Source organism: Equus przewalskii, chromosome 8, assembly GCF_037783145.1.
Source record: "Equus przewalskii isolate Varuska chromosome 8, EquPr2, whole genome shotgun sequence".
In the NCBI taxonomy this organism is placed as follows: domain Eukaryota; kingdom Metazoa; phylum Chordata; class Mammalia; order Perissodactyla; family Equidae; genus Equus; species Equus przewalskii.
The window spans coordinates 33024019-33050245 of record NC_091838.1 but is presented as its reverse complement, the minus strand read 5'-3'; the positions used below and the strand labels follow the sequence as shown (position 1 = coordinate 33050245).

At 35.7% G+C, this 26227-nt stretch overlaps 1 protein-coding gene across 7 annotated transcripts in view; it reads left to right on the top strand.

Moving 5' to 3' along the window:
• SNTG1 (syntrophin gamma 1) overlaps positions 1-26227 on the top strand; it is an 865152-nt gene that overhangs the window by 302635 nt on the left and 536290 nt on the right. For 5 of the 7 annotated variants that reach the window (XR_011543069.1, XM_070630619.1, XM_070630623.1 and 2 more), the window contains one exon: positions 5542-5616. The exons of the other annotated variants lie outside the window; for them this stretch is intronic. The gene's annotated coding sequence lies outside the window, so the exon portion shown is untranslated. The remainder of the gene's footprint in view (positions 1-5541; positions 5617-26227) is intronic. 7 annotated transcript variants of the gene reach the window in all.

Sequence of the window (26227 nt, the reverse complement as noted above, 5' to 3'; positions counted from 1 at the left end):
CTTTCAGTGTATATACAGCTGCATTTGCATGTCCTTGTCTTTAATGTCAGACTCCCAAAAGGGAAAAAAGAGAAAAAGTAAAGGTGGAGGGAAAGAGCATAGGCCTTTTAATCCCTCCAGAAGTCACTTCTGCTAGAGAGGAAGGGACTTGCTACAATGGGGAACGGTGCAACAACGATGACTGCTCATCTCTTTGACTTCTGTGACAAGAAGCAGCAATCAGTGATCAGATCACAGATTCCCAATATTTGGAGTACAGGGTCCTTTTTTCCCACCTTACCAAGCTGCTCTAGAAACATGTGTACGGCATCTGCCACAGGGCTGGGGATGGGAGATGACTACTTGCTACTGTACTAAGAGCTGAAATTAACTACAATTTACCATTTAAGTCTTATGCTGGAAGCTGCAAGCCTTCAGTAGACACCAGAGCTCCAAAATAGTTACATCAGACAGGTTCTGCCAGTATAATTGTCTCCTAAGTGAGGAGACAATTTTCTGGTGCTTCCTACTCTGCCATCTTTCCAGAATCTTCTCCTTTCCCTTGTTCTTTAAAGAAAATGTATGTTTAAAAGATATGGTGTTAATTTTCTTCTGTTTTAACTTTATAAAAACTGAATTATAACAAATTCCATTTTCAGGTACTTGATTTTTCGTCATTGAACATTTTATTTCAAAGACTTCAGCATGCTCCCATTGTGAAACTCTGTTAAGACATGAAATAGCAGACATCTCTTGTAGACTTGTTTCACACTTTGAGAAACTATGAAACTGTTTTCCAAATTGCTGCCTTAATTCCAGACAATAAGAGATCAATTTATGTGGCTATAGTGAAGGACATTGACTATAACTTTTGACTTTTGCAATAATTGTATACAGGTTTATTTTATCACCAAAGTGATAGAAATAGAAGACAGAAGAATATCAAATAATTCACAGACTAATGCCTATGTAGAGGTCTACAAAGGATGTTCTCTGGATACAATAAGCAGATGTACATATAATTATTCCTTAAGAAATTCAATGTAAATTACTTAAACGAATATGAGATTCATAAAAGTGTCTGTTATATATGCAATTGCATGCAAAATTTTTCCAGTTCTGTGGTTGTATCACTTAGTGTTTGCTGCATAACAACTATGCCAAATTTCAGTAACTTGAAAAAATAAGTATTTTCTATTGTTTATGAGTCTGTCGGTCAGCTGATAATCCCTCCTCTTGGCTCTTGCATATTTCTATGTTCTACTGTAGGTCGCATAAGCAACTTTGCTGAATTCTCGAATATCCAGGCCCTCAGATAGGTCAACTAGTCTCCCCTCCAAATGAGCTGTTATCATCCAGCAAGATATTCTGGGCTTGTTTTTCCACTGGAAAGTTCTGAGAGAAAGTGGAAATATGCAAAGCTTCCTGAGCTCTAGTTGCACTACCAGCGTATGTTTACTTCTGCTGCAAATTAATGACCAAGCCCAATAGAGATTTATGTGATATGGAACTAGACACTTTCACTGAGAGATGTTATGAAATCTAATTGCAAAAGATTTGGATACAGAGAAGAGTTAAGAATTATGACTCTTTTTATAATCTCTACAATTTTTTTTTAAAGATTGGCACCTGAGCTAACAACTGTTGCCAATCTTTTTTTTTTTTCTTCTTTTTCTCCCCCAAATCCCCTCAGTACATAGTTGTATAATTTTTAGTTGTGGGTCCTTCTAGTTTTGGCATGTGGGAAGCTGCCTCACCGTGGCCTAACAAGCAGTGCCATGTCCGCGCCCAGGATCCAAACCAGCGAAACCCTGGGCCGCCGAAGCGGAGCAGGAGAACTTAACCACTCTGTCACGGGGCTGGCCCCACTACAATGGTTTTGCAAGATGTGATTTCTCCCTATCTCTGTCATCCTAAGCTTACTCTGACAAATTATCTCATTGCTTTACCACAGTAATCTTACAAAATGTATTATGAAATATAAAAAAGCAAATAAAACATCATTAACTTACTATTTTTCTATAAATAGTATTAAAATTAATTAAAAATTCTTTTCAGGCATTCTTGAAAAAAAACTCTTGAGGTAACACATAATACTCCTTCCCTCCTCCTGTAGTATGGAATGCTTTCTACATAGCCTGCCCCTTGAACACAAATCGAGACCTTGTGTTTATAGCACTCTGCAGTATGTGTGTTTTTAGCCACTACTGGGAAGCTTAATTTGAGATTGTCACTCTGTTACAACACATGTTATTTTGTGACAAAAGACTCTGATGTTTGGAGGACACAAAATATCTTTTGTTAACTGTAACAGGGTGCTGGAGTGAGATTGAGTAAGAAGAAAGCTTGCTATAGTTTTCTTGACATCAATTGTATAATAGCTCACTCTTACTTTTTGTAAGGATCAAAGTTGATAGCATTTTTCAAATAGTGACAAACATTCCATTTAAAAAAGCCATGACGAGGGGCTGGCCCCGTGGCCGAGTGGTTAAGTTCGCGCGGTCTGCTGCAGGCGGCCCAGTGTTTCGTTGGTTCGAATCCTGGGCACGGACATGGCACTGCTCATCGGACCACGCTGAGGCAGCATCCCACATGCCACAACTAGAAGGACCCACAACGAAGAATATGCAACTATGTACTGGGGGACTTTGGGGAGAAAAAGGAAAAAAATAAAATCTTAAAAAAAAAAAAGCCATGACTGGTAAAGTTCTTACTGTTCATAAATAGAAAAACGTTGTGAAAACACATCAAAATTTACTTTCCAATCAAGTAATGATGAATTTGTCTTACAAAGTCTATGATAAAACTCTATGTTGAAATCCAAGTAGTACTTTGATAATGTCTTGCCTCATTAAATAATATTCCAGGCAGAACAATTGTTTTAAATTTCTCTATAGATGAATAGTGTTCCAAAATATTTTAGGTTTAATTTCTTTAATTTTTCCATATTTGTGCTTGATTTTGTTTTCCTTAGTGATATTTTAGTGTTTTCAGTGAATAGTAATTTATTTCAAGGAAAGCCAGTATAGGGCATATAGATAATATAAATATACCTATTTTTAATGACACACCCCAAAAAACTGAAGTCAGGAATGTGTTTTTAAAAGTCAAATATATACTCTTAAATTTCACATTTAAAAGTTCCTGTTACATTCCTAATCAAAAAATGGAGACAGATTTCTGGTTTGAACAAACTGGAGTAGAATCAGCTCTGTCTATTTCTGCCACTTGAGTACAACTTAAAATCCTGGATATCACATATAAAAAGAACATATAAAGACTGGAAAGGTAGAGATAAGAAGGCAGATCAGCCAAGGAGCTGAGAACCTGTGCAAAAACATAGGAGTGAGGGCCTTGGGATTTCTTTTTTGCCTCGTATATTCTGGGTGGCAGAAACTTTGAATCCCTCCTTTCTCCTATTTTCTTAAATGATCAATTAATCAACTTAGTTTCTTTAGGTGTTTATTTAATTCATTAGCCGTAGTGAGTTCTTCCTTTGGCTCCCTGTTGTTTTGATTTAGTTTTAATTTGGCTTCTTTGTTTCACTCACAGTGTTACATTAAAGTCTTAGCAGAGATACTAACAGTTGTTTAAAAATCAGTCGCTGGTTGTGGATTTGAAGCTGGTATGTGAACAAAAGACATTGGCTAAGATATTGAGACATTGAGTTTCCTCTCCTTTCTTCACTTTGTATACTTGGTACTGCTTGCACTTGGGGATATGAGAATGGCAGCTTGGGCATTGGATTCAAGTTTTAATATCCCCTCTCTCTATACTGATAGAAACCAGGTGTGGACCAGCCTGAGTGAGGGCAGCACGTTGTTCTCTAAAGAATGTTCCTACTCTCACATCTCAACAGCAGTCCTGTGGAACCTGGACATGCTTGTTTTGTTTTTAATTTGAGATGTTTGATGTATATTTACTATTTCAGAAGTAAACCCATAGAATACATCTATACAAAAAAATAATGGAAAAAATGGGGTTAGGGTAAATAATGTTTATGAAAAGCAACTAAAGAAACAACAAAAGCTTAAATTTTGTATTTCCTGAGATACAGTGTCGATGATTGAAGCTCAATTAATATATTCTTACTTAATACATAATTCTGAATTCTTAAACTTATAAGTCAAATCTCCTCAATCACATGCACGGTCTCCCAAGGCTGCAGTCTCCGTGTGCGCCAGGCTGCGCTCTCATCCAGAGCTTGAGGTCTTTTTCCAATTTCATTTAAGTCATTGGCAGAATCCAGTTCTTTCTGTTTGTAGGACTGATTTCTCCATTTTTATGTCGTGTGCCAGCCACCAGTTGTTCTGAGCGCCAAGTGGCTGCCTTCTAGAGGACTTAGGCATGTGGCCCTCTGCCAACAAGGGAATCTGTTCCAGGTGAATCTCTGACCCTTTGTAAGAGCTCCCACCTGACCAAGTCTGGCCAGCCAAGATAATCTCCCTCAAACTGGGTAACTCAAAAGTAAACTAATTTGGGAGATTATAGCTGCAAAATCCCTTCACCTTTGTCATCTAATGGAACCTCACTCCAGGAGTTAAATACATCATAGTCACAAGCTCAGCCCACAATCCCAGGGAAGGGATGATATAGAGTGGACACTAGGGGGAGGGAATCTAGGAGCCATTCTGGAATTATTCCTACTGCAGCCAAGAAGCTTATATTCTATTTTAGGGCTCTCAATTTGGCTAAGGTTCAGATTTCTCTGGGAAAATTATTAGAAATCTATATTCATGGGCCTCTGTATAAATCTGAATCAGATTCAGAATCAGAATATATCTACTATATCAGATGTGTGTCTGATGAGCTGTATAAGAAACTCTTACGCAGCCAGCTCCATTTCCCTGGAACTTCTCATGATAATCAATGTTCTATAAATATGACATCTCACCTGGCTAACAATTTTGTTAAAGTTTTAGAGTATTTTCAAAACTACTATTGAGTTCACAAGAAGACAAATAACATAAATGGGATCATTAAAAATTAAGTGGCAAAGTCAGAACATCATTCTAGCATTTAGGATTAGCAATGTGTTTCTCAGGCCTTGATTTACAGAGACCAACTCCTCTCCCCCAGTGTAAAACTGAGTTAACAGCTATGTCTCATTGAAAGTAGGAATTACTTCTTTGCATCAAATCAACAGGCTCTTCTTCACAAGGAATGCTTTTAAATATTATCAATAGTTTAAACTTGGAGTCTAATTCTAAAGGCTGCAATATTGGTAATTTAGATCTAAATGCCAACTACTGGCAGATGCAATTTTGGTCAAATTACTAAATATCTTTTTGTACTTCTTTTAAAGCCAATTTCCTTTAATTGTGCTCTGTAAAACTTAGTCTTATGACATTAGTCATTTGGGAAATACTTATCTTATTTCCCCTCTTGATGATTCACAAGGCTTTGAGTTACTCCTAGAAACTGACAAGGAAATGTGGCAAAATTGTATGTGAAATAAGTGTCAATGCTTTATGGAGAAAGTGAATAAATTTCAGGGTACAGATTTTATTGCTTCTGTTTTGAATGCTCACAGGACTTTTTATTTTTGCTTTCTGCATCTAGACTACTCTCCAGAATGTTGAGATTGCCAGAGGAGTGACCTCTGAAAAAGGAAACTATTGCTCTACCTAAATTCAAGTAAGACCATTACTTTCCAGTAAATTTTTTTGAATAAATTAATGAATAATTAATCCTTGTTTTCTCCAGTATTAAGTTTTATGAAGCCTCTTTATCTGGTCTAGAACAATATCAAACTTTTTTTTAAGTCTCCTAGTTTGGGGAGGGTAGCAGTACTCCAAACATATGCCAATGTTTACTAGTTAGACTGTATTTTGCATATCTTTCTACCATATATGTTTAAGCAGTTATATTGAATTTATGTTGTTCCTTTAATGAGCATCATTCATAGGAATGCACAATATAGAGTAGTTTAAAGGGGTCCATGACTCCTCATCAAGAGGAGAACTAGTGTCACACATTTCAGTGAGCTAAGGAATCCCAGAGAAAGTGTAGATATGCACTAATCCAAGGGAGGGCTTGGCAGAGTGTTTCCTAAAATGCTTCACAACATAGAGCCTAGGGAACTATCACATTCTTTGTTGTTTGTTCAGAAGGAACGACAAAAAAATGTGAAATTAGTAAAATAAATCAAACATATCTTCAGAATGGGAGTGTGAGTCAACATAGGCAAAGCAGGTGGAGGATAACTAAGGTTTCTGAACTTGGAGCTAGGACAGGTGTTACTTTTAGAAGGACTCATACTCTGTTTTCTAGAAAGAGCAAAGCCACAATTTGGAATTGAAATCACTAAATCTATTTTCCTAATAAACTGTCACAGTATTTTCAAGTTTTTATTTCCTGGCAATGCAAGGACGTGGAGCATTGCTTTAGTGAGAATCATAAAACTCATTGTCATCTATTATGTTTAAATGAATGATAACACTTAAGGTGTATTGTGCATCTATTATTGTATTAAGCTATATTTAATTGTAATATTAAAACTGCAAGAATTCTTGAGTATATATATCTGTATGCTGTGAAACTCATGGAGTTCTGGTACTGGATGCATCCATGCAGATGGTCTATTAATGGATTTTCCAGACTGGGTTCTCTAGGATTATGGCAAAGTTTAGAGCTACTTAGGATTATAAGCAATTAGGTCTAGAGTTTTTCTGATTACTAAATATTCTATCTGACATGGAAGCTATATTGTGCTATACACTGTATTTCTCATCTAGAACACAGATAGGGATGGGTTGTTAATAGTTCATTTTCCTTTCTGCACCTAATACCAATCCCAAAGCTCCTGAATTCAGGTAGTTCTTTTCCTTATCCTTAAATTAAACACTCTATTCTCATTATTTGAGGTAACTCAGAAAATTCTAATGAACAAATTCCTAGGAAACAAAAAGAACACATTATAGTGCACCATAAATTCTGGATTATACCTGAGGATTTCAAATGAGTTTTCATAGCTGGACCTTTTTTCACAGAACTGCTCTTCCAATAAAACATCTTAGAGAAGACCAATAGATAAAAAAAATAAGGAGAAAAGAGCATTTTTATTGAAACGGGTTGGTGCTCTAGAACCGCTTGGTCTCTCTACCACTGCCTTTTTTGTTCTCTGAATCTGTTCCTCATTCCCCAAACCCCTACAAACCTTATGGACATTAATATTTCCTGGAACCTTGTGATTCCTTGGCTTCTCTGTCCTTCATTTAGAAGCCTATGTGGAAGAATTCACTGAGCAGAGACAGAGAGCAAACCATAGATGTGGGAACTGCCCAAATTATGCTGTGCTAGCCATAAATAGCAAAGTTATTGCTCTGCAAGTGTGTCGTTTATTACCTATTTAGAATTTCCCAATGTCAATTGTTTTCCTGTATGTTTTCACTTCGCCATTGTGCAAAGCCTACTCTACGTGAGTTCAAAGTATCATACATTATAAATACCAACTAAAGCCCAACAAGCGTTACATGTTATAAATGAAGAACAGGAGAAAGGCACTTGTAAGGAGAGTAACGGAAATTCATTTAAGGGTGGCTATTCCCGTCCTCAAAGCACATTCTTCTGCCATCACAAAGAATAGTTAATACTTTGTAATTTTAAAAAATACATCTGCATGCATTTCAAACATTTCTTTATCTTCTTAGGTATGTATCTTTGCCTCCCACATTTGTTTGATTTTTGAAGTTCAAACTACTTTATTGACAAGAAAAATGTCTGAATCAATATTGTTTTGAGAGAGGATTAATGAAGAGGATAAATACTAAACATGTTCTTATAACAAATAGTCTACCCACCTTGCCTATTTTCTGATACACTGCGCACATGGAAAATTTAAAAACTATATGCTTCAGAATGTACTGTTACTGAATTTCTTATAGTCTCTGACCTGATCTGTAGAATTTTCCTTGTTCATCCCATGTTTTATTCATGCTCATATTTGTCTACATTTAAAGCTAGACTGGTTTCACCTTTGAGTGGAAAATAGCCCCATGGGCAAGAGAAAATTGGATGACCAGTGTGTGAGCTGCTATCCCAGTGGATTGCCTGCCCCAACTTTGTGCTTTCTGTCCTCCCTACTTGGCTAGAGGAGATCTCAGTCTTCCTGGGCATTTTCTTTTCCTTTTTTTTCTATTTTATTTTTTATTGAGGTTATGATAGTTTAAAACCTTGTGAAATTTCAGTTGTACGCTATTATTTGTCACTCATATTATAGGTGTACCACTTCATCCTTTGTGCTCACTCTCCACTCCCCCTTTCCCCTGGTAACCACTAATCTGTTCTCTTTGTCCACAGGTGTGTCATTCTTCCAGATATGTGTGGAGTCATACAGAGATTGTCTTTCTCTATCTGGCTTGTTTCACTTAACATAATACCCTGAAGATCCATCCATGTTGTTGTGAATGGGACGATTTTATCCTTTTTTATGGCTGAATAGTATTCCACTGTGTGTGTGTGTGTGTGTGTGTGTGTGTGTGTGTGTGTGTGTGTGTGTATACACACCATATCTTCTTTATCGAGTCATCAGTCGATGGGTATTTAGGTTGCTTCCACATCTTGGCTATTGTGAATAATGCTGCAATGAACATAAAGGTCCATGGCTCTCTTTGAATTGCTGATTTCAAGTTCTTTGGATAGATATCCTGTAGTGGGATGGCTGGGTCATATGGTATTTCTATTTTTAATTTTTTGAGAAATCTCCATAGTGTTTTCCATAGTGGCTGCACCCGTTTGCATTCCCACCAGCAGTGTATGAGGGTTCCTTTTTCTCCACAATCTCTCCAACATTTGTTATTTTTTGTTTTGGTTATTTTAGCTATTCTAACGGGTGTAAGGTGATATCTTAGTGTAGTTTTGATTTGCATTTCCCTGATAATCAGTGATGATGGGCATCTTTTCATGTGCCTATTGGCCATCCATATATCTTCTTTGGGGAAATGTCTGTTCATATCTCTGCTCATTTTTACATTGGGTGGTTTGGTTTTTTGTTGTTGAGTTGTATGTGTTCTTTATATACTATGGAGATTAACCCTTTGTTGGCTATATCATTTGCAAATATTTTTTTTCCTGGGCATTTTCTTATTGCCAGAACAGGATTACTGCAATATAAATACTTAATATTTGAATGGGTAAATTTTATACTATTTCTGCTTTCCATGCTTGAGGTTGTATGAGGCATCTGAGTTTGTACTTTGATTAGTCTTTCTGTGGTCTGTCCTCTCTTTATGTTACATATTGCACCTGCTTATAAGATGCAACTTCTATTGCTCCATTTGCCACCAGAATTGTTATTCAAATTCCCAATCGTTTCAGATGTTAGAGTTACTGGCCTCACTGATAAAATATCTCTATTTCAATTTTTGCTGACTGTGTTGTCTATCATGGATTAAATGACCCAATTATTAAACACAAAGATGTGCAGTCTTAAGCCGAAGACTGACTTCATATTCTAGGCAACTTTCTTAATGTTTTCTGACTGTGACCCACACTCCATCTGCCTTGCTTACCTCACTTTCGTTTTGGTTTTTGCTTATCAAAATATATTCCATGAGAGTTTGAGGGAAGAAATTGTAGTTTCTCTTTGTAACCCCAGATCTACCATCATGGCAAGATATATGGAGCCCCAATAAACATTTCAAAAAATTAATAAATTCATGAATATGTTTCTGGAGCTGCATTCTGTGCATATCAAAGACTTTCTCTCATACTTGAGAAAAGTCATACTACATTGAAAAAAAAATCTCTCTGATTGCTCTCCTTTCCATCTCTCAGTCAGTATGAGTGAATTTCTGGTAGCTCTCTATATTGTTTTCCTTTGTCAACAGATTAATCTCAGCTACTTTAGTCTTGGTAATCTCATCTCCCCTTATTCTGGAAAATCAGCCAAGAGAAGGTTGAATAATTCTGGTCAGGTAAAGACTATTGGTAGCCTCTTAGTGCTCAAAGTATAGTCGTGTATTTGCGTGTGGCTGTGAAGAAGATTCAAAAGAAAACCTTTAGGTCACGATCAGATACACATGGTGATAGAGAAAACAACAAAATTTCTGAAAAGAATATCATAAATATTATCACTTTAAAAGGAATATTCCTGAAATAGCTCACAGTGTTCTCATGAAGCCTCTGCTACAGTCAGTGCCTCATTTCCTAACATCCCTGAAAGTCTCCCCCTCTGCTGCATGCAGGGCTGTCTTCAACACAGCTTCCATTATTCCCACAAAGGAGGAGCCATGGCAGCTACAGTCCTGGTGCAACCAAACTGGACCCAAGTTGCCTGCTTAGAGATACTGGTTACGCCACCAGAAGTAAAGAGGTTGCAAGCTCACTAGGCAAACATTGACCAGTGAGACAGGAGCAGAGCTGGCTTCATGGGAGGAAGAAATGTGCAATCACTCATTCAGGGTTATTATGCATAGAGAGGTCTCACACTTATTTAATCTGCATTAAGTTACTCTTTGTACTGTAAAGTCCTATAAGTTTTGACAAAAGTGAAGTGTCATATAGTTACATATCATACAAAGAAGTTTCTCCACCCCCCAAAATTCCCCATGCTTCAGCTACCCAGCTCTCCTCTCCTCCTTCTAAACTCCTGGAAACTGCTGATTTTTTATCGTCTCTACAATTTTGCCTTTTCCAGAATGTCATAATAGGAATCATACAGTATTTAGCCTTTGCAGCCTGGCTTCTTTCACTTAGCAATATGCATTTTAGATTCACCATGTCTTTTTGTAGCTTGATAGGTAATTTCTTTTTATCTGAATCATGCCATGCTATAGATGTACCACAGTTTGTTTATTCATTCTTCTACTGAAGGAAATTAGGATGAAAGCTGCTGTAAACATTCACGTGTAGGCTGTCTGTAATAAGGGTTGAATCAGTTGGTTGAATATCTAGAAGTGCAATTCATGTATCATATAGTAAGACTACGTAAAGTTTTATAAGAAACTATAAAACTGTCTTCCAAAGAGGCTGTACCATTTTGCATTCTCACCAGCAATGAAGGAGAGTTCATGTTGCTCTGTATCCTTGCCAGAAAATTGTCTTTTTTTAATTAAGATTATGATAGTTAACAACCTTATGAAATTACAGTTGTACATCATTATTTGTCAAGTTGAAGGTACACCACTTCACCCCTAGTGCCCTCCCCCTATCCCCCCTTTCCCCTGGTAGCCACCGATCAGTTCTCTTTGTCCATATGTTAACTACCACCTATGAGTGGAGTCATACAGAGTTTGTCTTTCTCTGTCTGGCTTATTTCACTCAACATAATACACTTAATGTCTATCCATGTTGTTGTGAATGGGACGACTTTCTCCTTTTTTATGGCTGAGTAGTATTCCATTGTGTATATATATATATATATATATAATACCACATCTTCTTTATCCAATCGATCAATTTCTGTAAAGAATGACATTGGAATTCTGATTGGGATAGCGTTGAATCTGTAGATTGCTTTAGGTAGTATGGACATTTTAACTATGTTTATTCTTCCAATCGATGTGCATAGAATGTCTTTCCATCTCTTTATGTTGTCGTCGATTTCTTTCAAGAAAGTCCTGTAGTTTTCGTTGTATAGATCTTTCACTTCCTTGGTTAAATTTACCCCAAGGTATTTTATTCTTTTTGTTGCAATCGTGAATGGGATTGAGCTCTTGAAATCTTCTTCTCTTAGTTCATTGTTAGCGTATAGAAATGCTACTGATTTATGTATGTTGATTTTATACCCTGCAACTTTGCTGTAGTTGTTGATTGTTTCTAATAGTTTTTCTATGGATTCTTTGGGGTTTTCTATATATAAGATCATGTCGTCTGCAAACAGTGAGAGTTTTACCTCTTCGTTGCCTATTTGGATTCCTTTTATTTCTTTTTCCTGCTGAATTTCTCTGGGCAAAACCTCCAGTACTATGTTGAATAAGAGTGGTGAAAGTGGGCACCCTTGTCTTGTTCCTGTTCTGAGAGGGATGGGTTTCAGTTTTTGTCTGAGTATGATGTTGGCTGTGGGTTTGTCATGTATGGCCTTTATCATGTTGAGGTACTTTCCTTCTATACATATTTTATTGAGGGTTTTTATCATAAATGGGTGTTGGATCTTGTTGAATGCTTTCTCTGCATCTATTGAGATGATCATGTGGCTTTTGTTTCTCATTTTGTTAATGTAGTGAATCATGTTGATTGACTTGCGGGTGTTGAACCATCCCTGTGTCTGTGGTATAAATCCCACTTGATCATGGTGTGTAATCTTTTTGATGTATTGCTGTATTCGGTTTGCCAAAATTTTGTTGAGGATTTTTGCATCTATGTTCATCAGTGATATTGGCCTGTAGTTTTCCTTCTTTGTGTTGTCCCCTCAGGTTTGGGGATCAGGGTAATGTTGGCTTCACAGAATGTATTAGGGAGTGCTCCATCTTCCTCTATTTTCTGGAATAGTTTGAGAAGGATAGGTAGTAAATCTTCTTTGAATGTTTGGTAGAATTCTCCAGAGAAGCCGTCTGGTCCTGGACTCTTATTTTTGGGGAGGTTTTTGATTACTGTTTCTATTTCTTTACTTTTGATTGGTCTATTCAGATTCTCCATTTCTTCCTGATTCAGGTTAGGGAGGTTGTATGAGTCTAGGAATTTATTCATTTCTTCTAGGTTGTTCAATTTGTTGGCATATAGTGTTTCATAATATTCTCTTACGATCCTTTGTATTTCTTCGGTATCTGTTGTGATTTCTCCTCCCTCTTTTCTAATTTTATTTGAGACTTCTGTCTATTTTTTTTAGTGAGTCTGGCTAAGGGTAATTTTTTCGAAGAACCAACTCTTTGTTTCATTGATCCTTTCTACTGTCTTATTTGTTTCAATATCATTTATGTCTGCTCTAATTTTTATTATTTCCCTCCTTCTACTGACTTTGGGCTTTGTTTGCTCTTCTTTTTCTAATTCTGTTAGGTGTCGTTTGAGGTTGTTTATGTAAGATTTTTCTTGCTTACTGAGGTGAGCCTGTATCGCGATGAATTTCCCTCTTAGGATTGCCTGTGCTGCGTCCCAAATAAGTTGGTATGGTGTGTTTTCATTTTCATTTGTCTCCAGATAATATTTGATTTCTTCTTTAATTTCTTCAATAATCCATTGTTTTTGCAGTAGCATGTTGTTTAGTCTCCACATTTTTGCCCCTTTCCCAGCTTTATTCTAGTAGTTGATTTCTACTTTCATAGCATTATGATCAGAAAAGATGCTTGATATTATTTCAACCCTCTTGAACTTATTGATGCTTGCTTTGTTTCCCAAGATATGGTCTATCCTTGAGAATGTTACATGCGCGCTTGAGAAGAATGTGTAACCTGCTGTTTCTGGATGAAGAGTCCTATATATATCTATTAGGTCCATCTGATCTAATTTTTCATTTAATTCTATAATTTCCTTGTTGATTTTCTGTCTGGATGATCTGTCCATTGGTGTTACGGGGGTGTTGAGATCCCCTACTATTATTATATTGCTGTTGATGTCTCCTTTTAGTTTTGTTAACAGTTTCTTTACGAATTTTGGTGCTCCTGTGTTAGGTGCGTATATATTTATAAGTATTATGTCATCTTGGTGGAACATAGCTTTTATCATTATATACTGCCCCTCTTTGTCTTTCTTTGTCTGTTTTGCTTTGAAGTCTACTTTGTCTGATATAAGTATGGAAACACCTGCTTTCTTTTGTTCATTATTAGCTTGGAGTATTGTCTTCCATCCCTTCACTCTGAGTCTGTGTTTGTCTTTGGGGCTGAGGTGTGTTTCCTGGAGGCAGCATGTTGTTGGATCTTGTTCTTTGATCCATCCTGCCACTCTGTGCCTTTTGATTGGAGAGTTCAATCCATTTACATTTAGAGTGATTATTGAAACATGGGGGCCTACTGTTGCCATTTTATCACTTGTTTTCCGGTTCTTTTCCATTTCCTTTGTTTCGCCTCCCATGATTTTTGGATTCCTAATTCAAGTAGGTAAATTTCTGTATTGGCTTTCTTCTTATTTGTAATTTGTGTCTTTATTCTTGTTATTTGTTTAGTGGTTACCAGGTGGTTTGTATAACACATCTCCTAGATGAGATACTCCTCTTTCTGATAGCCTCTTATTTCCTTAAATTAAAACGTTCCATCCCTTTTCTCTTCCCCTTCTAAGTTGTTATTGTCAGATTTTCTTTTTCTCTTCTTCTTTTTTGCGTTGTGAGTTTGTCATTAAAATGACTAGGTTATATTTATTCTTGGTGTTTCTGTTCCATTTATCTTTAATGTTTTATTTAACTTTTGGTAACTTGTCCTGATGGAGAGCTGTTACTTTGTGTTATTGTCCTTCTGCTTATCTCGTTTGTTCTGGATTTTGTAACCCCTTTCCTTTTTTTGATTTTTCAGGAATGAGGTTCTTCCTGAGCATTTCTTGAAGAGGAGGTTTTGTGGCGATGAACTCCCTTTAACTTTTGTTTATCTGTGAAAGTTTTTATTTCTCCATCATATTTGAAGGATATGTTCGCTGGGTAGAGTATTCTTGGCTGCAAGTTTTTGTCCTTCGGAGTTTTGAATATTTCATTCCAATCTCTTCTAGCCTGTAAGGTATCTCCTTAGAAATCTGCTGATAGCCTTATGGGGTTTCCTTTGTAAGTTATTTTCTTCTGCCTGGCTGCCCTTAGTATTTTCTCTGTCGTTGACTTTTGCTAGTTTCACTACTATATGCCTTGGGGTTGGTCTTCTTGTAAAACTGTCTTCCAAAGAGGCTGTACCATTTTGCATTCTCACCAGCAATGAAGGAGAGTTCCTGTTGCTCTGTATCCTTGCCAGAAAATTATCTTTTTAAAATATAAAAAATATTTTTAAGAAGTTTTTAAATGCTATGCATTTTTTTAATGTTTAACTTTTATAGTGTCTTTTTAAAATTAAGAACAAATGGATTTAAAAGGCACTTTAAAAATATACTTTCACATTAAGTACAGACCTTTTCTCCAAAGTAACAGTTTATTAATACTGTATGATGCAAATATACATCCTGAGTAATATTTGGTATGGGACACAGACATTAAATTAAAAATTAAAGTAGTTGTAATTAGTTGCAAGTTCTATGAGGGAAATGCCAAGTAGCCGTGGGAAAAACCAAATGAGATTTCTGATTTCTTCTTCTTCTCCTCTCCCTCCTGCGCCTCTTCCCTCTCCTCCTCCTCCTCCTCTCTCTCCTTCTCCTCTTGCCCCTTCTCCTTCTTCCCTTCTTTGCTTTCCTTTTTCCCCCTTTTTCCTCCCCCTCCTCCTCCCTCTCTGTCTGTCTGTCCACACGCACATACACACAAGCACACATTCTGAGAACCTTAAGGAAATTTTAAGTGGTTGCCTAACACATATGATTTGGAATTAACAAATTGGAAAATGCAATTATAAACAACACAAATGAATGCATCAAGGAACAGATAATGTATGAAGTCCCTTCAGCAAATCATAGGACACACTTTGTCAATGTGTAGTCAACACCTTCCTCCACTTCTCTGCAAAATTAAATCATACAATGAGACATTCCTTACTTCATGGAATTCCATTTGTTCATAAAGTCTATAGCAATCTATTCTTCCCATCTTTTCATCCATTTTCTGATGATTATTTATGTTCTTCCTATCCGGATCTACTTTTGCTTCATCCTTATATCCCACATTTTTAACTCTATATGGTACTAATTCTTCAAAGATATGTTCTTTCCTCTATTAATATCCTTATTATCATGTAAGAACCAAACACAAATCCCACCACCTTCCACAAATTTTTCAGGTGCCCAAATCCTATTTAATTATTATTTTTTTTCTATACACCTATGATAACATTTTAGATTATTTTTATCTTTTCTCCCTACCAGATTGTGAAGTCTTAAAGAGAAAGGCTTGAATTTGCTTTGTTACTAATAGTACTTGTTCAGTCCTGGTCATTTCATCCTGCCTGTCTGAGTCATGAGTCTGCAGGCTAACACTGTTGGTGGTGACTGCCCTGGACCTGATTTCCAATTAACTTAATCTGGCTCACAGCCTATGTCTCTACATGTTCTCCAGTCTCCAAATTTATTTCTCTGTATCTTGCACCCCTCAAATATTGCATCTGGCTCTTTGGACTTGATCCTTGTGTTTGATTTTCCTAATGGACTTTAACATAAATGTGACCCCTGGTTCTTTTAATTATCTTGATATACTTCCAGATCCTTGCCTTTCCACAAACTAAAGCTCCAAGAACATCCTTTTTGCTAACATATTAGTTTTTCCACCACCATAAATAGGTGGAGAAGGGGACTGAGCCGATTTCATTAGGTGTTATTTGCACATTGTACCTTCTCATTATTTTTTTTAGTTGAATTGTGTTGAATTGGTTTTTACAACATTCATTGATTTAACAAATTAACATTTTGAGTATTTAAGGAAAAATGTAACCTAGCAAAATGGATAATCGTTAACAGGTTTTTTAATTTAAATTTTTAAACTTTCTTTTTTAATGTGGTTGCTAGTATGCATATAAAAATGCTCAAAGGTGAGAAAATTTTGCAAAATTTCACCTCTAAGATTTCTTCATGATGAATAATATTGTACAAAAAGTGAGATGCTTTTAACATATGTTACCTTTTAGTCTTTTATAAGTTCAAGTTGGGTGTTTCTGCATATTATTTCTTGAATAACACTGGAGGAAAATCAACAGTTTGGGAAGGAGCCACTTGGCCAAATGAAGAAACATGGTTCCACTGAAATAAATGTCATGACACAAAACAAGAATTATTATGCTATCTAAAAACCAAGCCAGATTTTAAAATTATTATACACTTGTGTGTCACAGTGCATAATGTCTGAAGTCAGCAATTGGTAACATCTGAATGAGAAAATAAGATTATTTTCTAAAGTTATATCAAAATTCACAAACCCTCCATTTTAGGAAAGAATGCCATTTACAAAATGAGAACCACAGCCTAATTGCTTGTGTGTTGTAGAGACAAAGAGAAGTGAATATATAGTAATAACACGTGGTATTTGTGTAGTATTTCATAACATTTTAAAATTTTAGTGCATCATCTAGCTTTTGATATATGCATGGCAGTTTCTATTATTGTCAATTGCATTTCTCCAAAGTATATGTTGAGATAATGGAAGATCAAGAAATGCCTCTTCAGAATTTTATCAACTACGTCAATATTCTTTCCACTATTTGAAAAACCTCATTTTAATCATTCAGGGTTTGAAGAGTCTAAGGAATGAATTCTCAGCTAAGTAACAATTAATGAAGATGAGTTGGATGAGAGAAATACATATAAGATGGATAGATGTTACTAAATACAAATTATTTCACAATTATATCTACCAACAACACAATGTATTAGCTATAGAAGTGGCCCCAACCATAACTAGAAGAACTTCTCAAGAAAAGTATATTTTGCGGTGTGTGTTTGTGTGTGTGTGTACCAGACACCACTTAAGAACTACTTCTGATTCTCTTGGTTTCATCTATCTCTTTTCATCATTTATTCTGGCTTCAGCTGATAATGCAGTGGTGAGGTCTACCTGGACTTTGAAATACTTTATTATGTAGGCACGAATTACCAGCTCCTCATCTTATTTCTGCATCTCGTACCATTCATCTATTTTCTCCTTCCTTGAAATTTCCCACTAAGGTGAGACATTGAAGAACCCAAAAGTGCTATGGAATTAATAATCCATAAAGCAAATCTTTGATCACTAGGAGACTACAGCCAGTAGATATATTACCTCTCCTATTTCCTCAGAGGCATTGTCCTGAGAAATGAACATTCATAGGTACTTCATACCAAGAGGTGGCCGACTGCATCCTTTCATGGCTTGCTCCATATGGTTGCAACGCCTAATCTGACCCAGTCTCTCACCCTTCCCTGATCTCCTGAACCTTTGAACTATTCTCTCTACTACTTATTATTTGTCATCAGCAAAATCTCCTCTATCCCTTTGAGTACCACAAATATTCCTTTCACCTTCTTGCCCTAATCCAAACCTGGAAATCCCCTAGGGACAATGCTTCCTTTCCAGCCTTTTCAGATGTGGCTGTCTCTTCTACAGCTCAAGAACCACTAGGCACAGAGGTGGCCATATGTTCACTTGCTCCTCTTTGCTTACTGGTGATGCAGAGCATCCCCTCTTTCTTTCCTCATAAACTGCTGCTCCTTTGCAAAACATTCCATTTAATTTTATTGCTCATATACAACTTGATGACATCAGCTGCTATAACCTGGTCATTCTTGCTCATTTATTAAAGACTGACTAATGGTGTTTCTTTACACTACTTATGCAGTTATTGTGCTTCTGTGTTCATTTGTAGAAGATTCAACAGCCTGGTCTGTCAGTTCTGCACATCTTCCCTCTCAGTTATTTGTCTATTCTTCCACAACGATCCATTTGTATTAGGAAATTCTCTCAATCAATCATATTGTTGCCTTCACTGTACTATCTCCAAAATCTAAGTTTTTGACTGAGATTCCATGTTTACTCACTTACTTTCTTTATTAATGATTATTAATATTAATCATTAATTATTAATATAGTGATTATATTAATAATTATTCATTTATATACATAAATTATATAAACATAAATTATATATAATTACATTTAATAAATTTTATGCATAACTATATATAAATATAATATCTAATATATATTAGATAAATATATAATATATAAATATCAATATATAAAATATATATAATGAAATATTATATAAAATATATATTTTATATACTATATATAATATAGTATATATAATTTATATAATTAATTAATATATTAATTATATATACTAATATTAATAATGATGATTATTATTAATTAGTAATTCCTAATATAAATATTGCTAATACTAATTAACAACTCACTTACTTTTGTTATTCTACTCCAGAGTGTGTTGAGGACTTTAATCCATCAACCTTTACCCTTGTCAGTGTCTATAACCCTTTATGCCTTCATGCTCTTCCTATGTGACTTAGATTCCATGATACATCAGTATAATCACTATCGTGCAGACATCCTCAAGTTCTTTTTACCTTTCTCTCCTTTTATAATTCCAAGAAAAGCATTAACCTAAACTGTATTTCTATCTGCATACCTAAGTAGCAGAATATGACTGACAGAAAAGATACAATTATGCTGATGAGACCACTTTTAATTTTTGACCCCAAACCTCAATCAGGGCATAACTGTTACTTGTCAGTAATCATTTGTCGGACATGGCTATTTGTATCTACATTCTCAGCAAAACTTTCAGTAAACCTCCCCCCTTATCATTATACCTAATAATCTTGCTTTTAATTTATTATAATAGAAGCAATAGGAGGAAATTACCTTACCCATTCATCAGGAAATCTACCAGTCTACCTGCATCTTTACCTATAATCTTCCCGTGACTATGAACGGAAGGTGTATGCTCCCATCTTGGCCAAAAACTCTTCACTTTTATTTTGGAGTCTATCTTTCTTCACCAACCTAAAAACTTTCTCCTGAAATTGTGTCTTATTTACTCAAATATATTCAAGTATTCACCAATTGTCTCTCTCTATTCTATTTCTTTATTTCCTTCAGGAAACAGACGTGGTTATATCTTAAAATTAAATAAAATTCCTCCTTTAACTCCACTTATCCCTCTAATATCAGCCTGAAATTTCTGCTTACCTCAGTACCAAACTCCTCAAGGTGATTGTAAATATTCCATATTTTCAAATCTCCATTTTATTCACTGTTGAAACTGTTACAAACAGGTTTTCACCCACCACTCCACTGAAACCATTCTTATCAAGGTGACCAATAGCTAGCTAATATTATGTCCCTTTCCCTTCACTATCGATATAAAATAGCTTCCTCCTTATTCGCTCAATATCATTCATATTTATTTTTATTACTTTTAAAATTGAAATATATTGGATATATAACATTCTATAAATTTAAGGTATACAACAGGTTAATTTCATACATTTATATATTGTAATATAATTGTCATTGTAGTGATATTTAGCACTTTTATAACATTACATAATTATCCTTTCTTTTTGGTGGCTGGAATGATTAAGTTCTAGTCCCTTAGAAAGTGTGATGGTTATGGTACAATATTGTCTATATTCACTATATTGCTCATCAGTTTTCTAGGACTTATTCACCACCCGTTGTAAGTTTGTACCCTTATACAGCACCTCTCCTCTTTCTTCAGCCACCAGACTCTGGCATTTTACTCTGGTTTTATGAATTTGGCTTTTCTAGATTTCACATATGAGTGGTATTATACAGTAGTTGTCTTTCTCTTTCTGACTTAATAGTGCTTACATGCATTAACAATGTACACTGGATCTCCAAATGTAAAAATGTTGTGGTTGCTATATTTTTGTGAGAAAAGTTTTTTAAATGTTCCCAGTCCAGATTTAAATATCCTTTCTGTGGAATTAAGAAATTATTTTTTGTCTTGTCAATTATTTATTCCCATAAAATGTCTCAATCTTTTTTCTAATATTTTAAAATTATTAGCAAAGAACACTTTGAGATTTTTCTTATTCAAATGGATACTTTGTGACATTGATTTCTGTGAGGATGAGAAATGTCTTCCATAAAGTGATGAGGTTCTACAGTATTCTTAGAAAATATATGAAAGTTTTATTAAAAGTCATAGCTCTCAAATTAGACTGCTGAGGTGCAAAGTTGATGCTATCATTCACTAGCTGTGAGACCTTCTACAGTTTCTTAAACTTTGTCAGTCTTAGCTCCCATATAGCTAATAGTGCTTTGGAAAAAATAAGTGAATAATATACGTAAAGTGCTTCATGTGATGTCTGTCAAATAATAAGCACATAATATTAGTAACTAGATTTAAAATACTAAATCATTAATTCACTTTAAAGATCACAATTAATTTTGGAAAATGTTATGTTTAAAATTTTGTTTGATTTTTACAATAGCTTTGTTAAGGAGATGATATTATTGGGCTTATTGTATAACTGATAAAATAAAAATAAGAAATATCAAATTGTACAAGGCCATATAGGTATAAGCGCAAGATGCATTTGTTTTCAGAAAATTCATGAGAATGGACCAATTACGGCACTTCTTTTGCTATAAAATGAACTCTGTGATCAGAAGCAATCCTGTATTAAACTGTGATGTTGGAAAGAATGTTTTATAAGTCCACTGATGATAATTTTGACAAAAGCACTGTAATCAGGGACAGCAAATCTGTATCTATAGTAAGTGTCTGTTCCACTAAGAGCAAAAAGCTGCCCCTTCCATGATAGAAGTGGTCCACAAGGCAGCTGGCTGATCACCCCAGGAAATGGTGTCATATTAGCAGTGGCTGCATCCTGTTCAGCCCAGATGAGAGGAAGCCCATGTTGCTTAGCCCATGCATACCCTCCATCACTGCCACCATGCCACTTTGTTCACTAGCCCATGAGATATGACAGTAATGACTGGGGAAAGAAACTGACTGATGTCTACAGAATGGGTCATCCTGTTCTCATTATTAAAATATTCCTCTGCTGATGTCACTTGTTGACACTCATTCACATCAGAGACAAACGTCTTCACATTCTAGGTTATGTAGAGTGGACTATCCACATGCCTCTTTCCCAGAGCTCCTTGGCACTAATATTCCAATTATATTCCTTCAAATTCTTAGGAATTCAACCAAACCATTACCCTCAGCTCATAAATCACTCACCTCACATATCAGTCTCTGACCATCTCTCCTTCTAGGCAATATGAACAACCAGGTATACTGATCCAAGTTCTGTCCAACAGTAGCATTTTCTTTCATGATTGTCTTCAGGACTATCCTGGAGTGAGGCTGTGGTGCTGTATTTGTCCATTTTTAGGTAGTGCCTTTATCTATATCATGCATATACATTTGTAAATTAAGCTTGAGGTTTTTCATCCTCAGTCAACTAGTTATAGGGAGCTCCACATGGGGCCATCAGTGCAGGCTGGGAGAGAGAAGGCAGTGTAGCAGGATTGAAGACCATGGGCATTTAGGCCACTTCTTCAGGCAACTTGTGGCTTCAGGGCTTGCTTGGGCCCAATCATGTATATATCGCTTCCACTTGATAATGGCTGAAAGCACCCAACTTTATGACTTTTTGGACGAAACAATATCAAAGTTCCTAATGGGCGCTCAGGTCACAGAGTAACTTGGTGACCCCTGGTTAAGTGTGTAGTCTTTTCTAAGTCCATGTAAAAAGCCAAAAGCTATTTCTTGAAAGGAGAGTAGATATCCACTGTGGATGGCAGAACTTTGTCCCCAAATCCTCAGGGACAGTGCTGTGATTCACTATAGGGATCTGCCAAGGGCTCCAAACAGCATCCCTACCTGCCACTGGAACTCCAAGCACCATATGCTCTGCTGCGTCATATGACCCAAATGGCATAGAAACTGGCATGGCATCCTGGACCCATTGCTGAGCCTTCTCTTGTTCTGTCCCACTCAAAACTAGCAGTTTTTTACCCAAATGAAGTATATATTTGTTCCAAAACCCAAAGATGGCCCAGTAGAAGTAGTACAAGGGGTCAGAAAAGGAAACTTGTCCTTTATTTACATTGTAAGGGATATTTTTATATTGTCCAGACCACTGGATCCTAGAAACTCGTGAGGAACATAATTAAACCAACAGAGATTTTATGAATTTGAAGAAGAAATAACTTGCTTATTGTTATCCTACGGCTTTATTATTTTTTTTAAATACTCTTAGATATCATAGAGCAGTGTCTTTCAAAATAGAGCAGATATCAGAATCACCTGGATAGCTGGTGCTATCTCAGGTGTCTGGACCCCAAAGCCCAGCATTTTTGATTCAGTAAGTTTGAGATGGAGCCAGAAAATTTACACTTCTAAGAAGTTCGCAGGTGCTGCTCATGCGGGGACCACTTTGAGAACCACTAGGGACTGAAATGGATGACTTACATCAGAAAGAAAGTTATATATTGGCTCTGCTGTGCTTCCTCACTAATAACCGTCTGTTTTATTTCTGAGTTTGGTCTGTGGGTAAGGGATTGCAGCAGCCCCTTGCAGAAGAGAAGTGAACAGCATTCAGACTCCAGGGTAGCAAGGTACACTGTGAGACCACGCTGGAACTCTTGTGTTAATTATGCTTGCATCTAGGTACTGTGAGACATTTGCACAGCAGACTGGAACATTTAATGTACTTCAGAAGAGATAAAATTTGGAGCAAGTATGAATATTGAATATTCTATGCATAAAATATAATATCTTTACAAAAAGGAATAAAAACAAAAAAAAAGAAAGGATTTTAAACTGACATCAGTAGCAGATCTAAGAATTACAGTTCTTTGAATCCTAATTCTAAATTCTAACCTAAGCTAAATTTTAATCTAAGTTCTCCTCTAGAGCACATTTGAGTTAAGCTTATTTTGTGAACAATGAGAAAACATTTGGTTATATTATGGGTATTCCCTATCTTCTATTTGAAAACTAAGTTATTTGTAAGAGTTATTTGATAGCTTTTATTCATTCATTCATTCAACAACTATGTACTGAATAACCACTACATACTAGGTTCTCCATTAATCATGGAGATTCAAAGATGAATAAGACCTAAATTACTGCCTTTCTGGTGCTCTCACTCTGGTGATTTGTAACTGAGTCTTTACAGAGGAAGGCCAGCATTCTACTTCTGATTCTTTCCAGAAGAATTTTATATTTCCTTGTATAAGGTGATATGTGCAGTGCAAAATTCAGCTGTTAATTGTGTTTTACAGTCACCACCTCCCTTGATTGAAGAGGTCAGTCAGAACAAAAAGTAGTAAGACTCGTGTTCCATATTTTCTGCTCTCGAGTTTACAATTCAGATAAATTTTTATTCAATGCGTAAAACTAAAAGATATATTGAATTATATTTGAATTTGGATTATCTCCAAAAGATATATTTATATGTCACAACCTCAAATGGTTGCTGTATCATCCTATCTACTCTACAAAATTAAAGGGCAATAAGGTGTATATACTTAAAAGACACACTGATTTATCTGCTATTGATAACATTGGTAACATCAGTGAGGGTATCACTATTTCCAATCAGTTTGAAATGCATAGCTCCAGTTGATTTAAATTGTTTCTCTTTGAGAAAAGAAATCAAGAGTTGGCTGTAACTAACTAACGTCATAGTTCAAATGAATATTGTTTTCTGTTTGAAAATCTGAGAAAGTTGTAGTACAGCAAGTGCTTTTTTTTTCTACAAAAACATGTGCCAGTGCTTTCTAGAGGTGTATTGTTTCAACGAAGCTTCTTGTAGAAGATTTGTAAGACATTTTATCACTTTCTGTTGACAAGCATAGCAAGAATGTGCACCCATCACAGAAGTGACATGCCTAGTCATTTGGAGGCAAGACTATTAACAACGTAGAATAACAAGCTCCGAGGGAGGATGGAGCCACCTGTTCACACTTTCAGTAGATGAGGCAAGGCAGCCAGACTATCTATGGGAAAAAAGGTGGAATGAAAAAATAGTAAGAACAAATTTGGCTTAGATAGAATAGTAAAATTACACTGCACACAGTTTACGTTTCATTGCCAATAAGCCTTTCTGGGTTAGAGTATTTTCTAGATAAGCAGAATTGTTGTTTTTTCTTTTACTGCTCTTCTTTCCAAATTTTACCATTTCAGAATTTTTCTGTTTTCACCTGTCTTGCCATACATCATAAATACTCATTCTTTTTAAAGCTCATAGGTTAATGGGACTTTTTTGTTAAAAACATTAGGCTGGGTTTTTTTATATTAGGCTGTGATTTTCCAGAGGACAAAAGTCTCTTTGATGTCAAGCTACTTACACTCTGTGTAGCTGTTTGTTGATGGTAAGAAGACCAAAATTTTATTTTAAAAATTATATTTATTTTCATTTTCCTTCATTGAAATCAACAGATTATGACAAAGGGAAAATAATACTTTGCAATTTTTTTTTTAAATTTGGAAACATTGAGCTCTTGACGTAGTTTGATCCAATATACCAGATGAATCAGGATTATTCACATTATTCACAAGAGCACAATTTGAAATAGTTTGAAAAATCATTTATTTTACTGTCTTTGATTAATTAACTGAAAATTGTTTAGAAAAACCTATATTTTTAATGCAGAATTGATGAAGAGGAACCTATTCTTGAGATGAGAACAGTGATGTCAATTACTATTGTTTGTCCTCTCAGTAAATTAGTATATTATGACAGGACACTAAACGGCAGGATTTCCAAATTTCACTGCATCATTTTACCTCTCAGTAGTTACTTAGAGACTCCATATAATGACTAAGTGTCTGATATTTTGGGAGCCAGCCAGCCCAGGCCTGGCCATAAATGGCCTGAGTGAAAGTACATAGGCTCTCTGACACTCATGCTGAGCACAGCAGAAAATAGCAACAAAACATTTTTGTTTGTCTGTTTGGTAGTTTTTTTTTTTTTAGAACAAAACCAGAAGGAATTTGGTGTCATCAGATTCTACCAGCGTGGGATGTAGGAGTCTCTGCCTTAGAATTTTTAGAAATTTACTTGCTTTCTTTGGACCTTAGTTATTTAATCTATAAAACAAGGAACTTAGCCTCATTCCACTGTTTTGCTCTAATTATACTTTGCTAAGGGTTAAGGCAACACTGGCCACAGGTGTAGGCATGGGATTACCTCTGGCAGAAAAATACAAATTTAATCATGTCTTTCTCTTGTAGTGTGTTTATTTTCTTTCTTTATTTTTCATATTAAACAAGAGATAAATCTGTACTATATCTCAAATACCTATAAACAGGTAAAATGAGCAATACATGCAGTATTTGCCTGATAATTTTAAAACAGAGCCATATTTTTAGCATTTTAAAAAAATACTAAAACATCAGTTTTACTTAGGAGATTTTCCCTATGGTTTAGATTCATGTCTTGCAATTTGAAAGCTTGATTTCTTCTCAACTACAACTAGGATGATTACATTATTTAAAATACTTTGTTAAAGCCTTTGAGTACTGTACCTTCCTACCTTAAATATAAAGATAAAAATTCCTTAGTAAAACATACATCAGTAGGAGTGATGTCAGTATCATAGCAGAGGGAGTTGTTGCCTTTGTCTCCTCCCTCTAAATTACAACTAAATGCACGTTCATTAACTAACAGAGGGTTCCCTATACAGCACAACAGGATGCCTGAGAGATCCCTGCAGCCATATATCTGAAGGTGGGTGGACTGGATCCCCAGGAAGCGGAAGAACTAGGCTAGCACACTT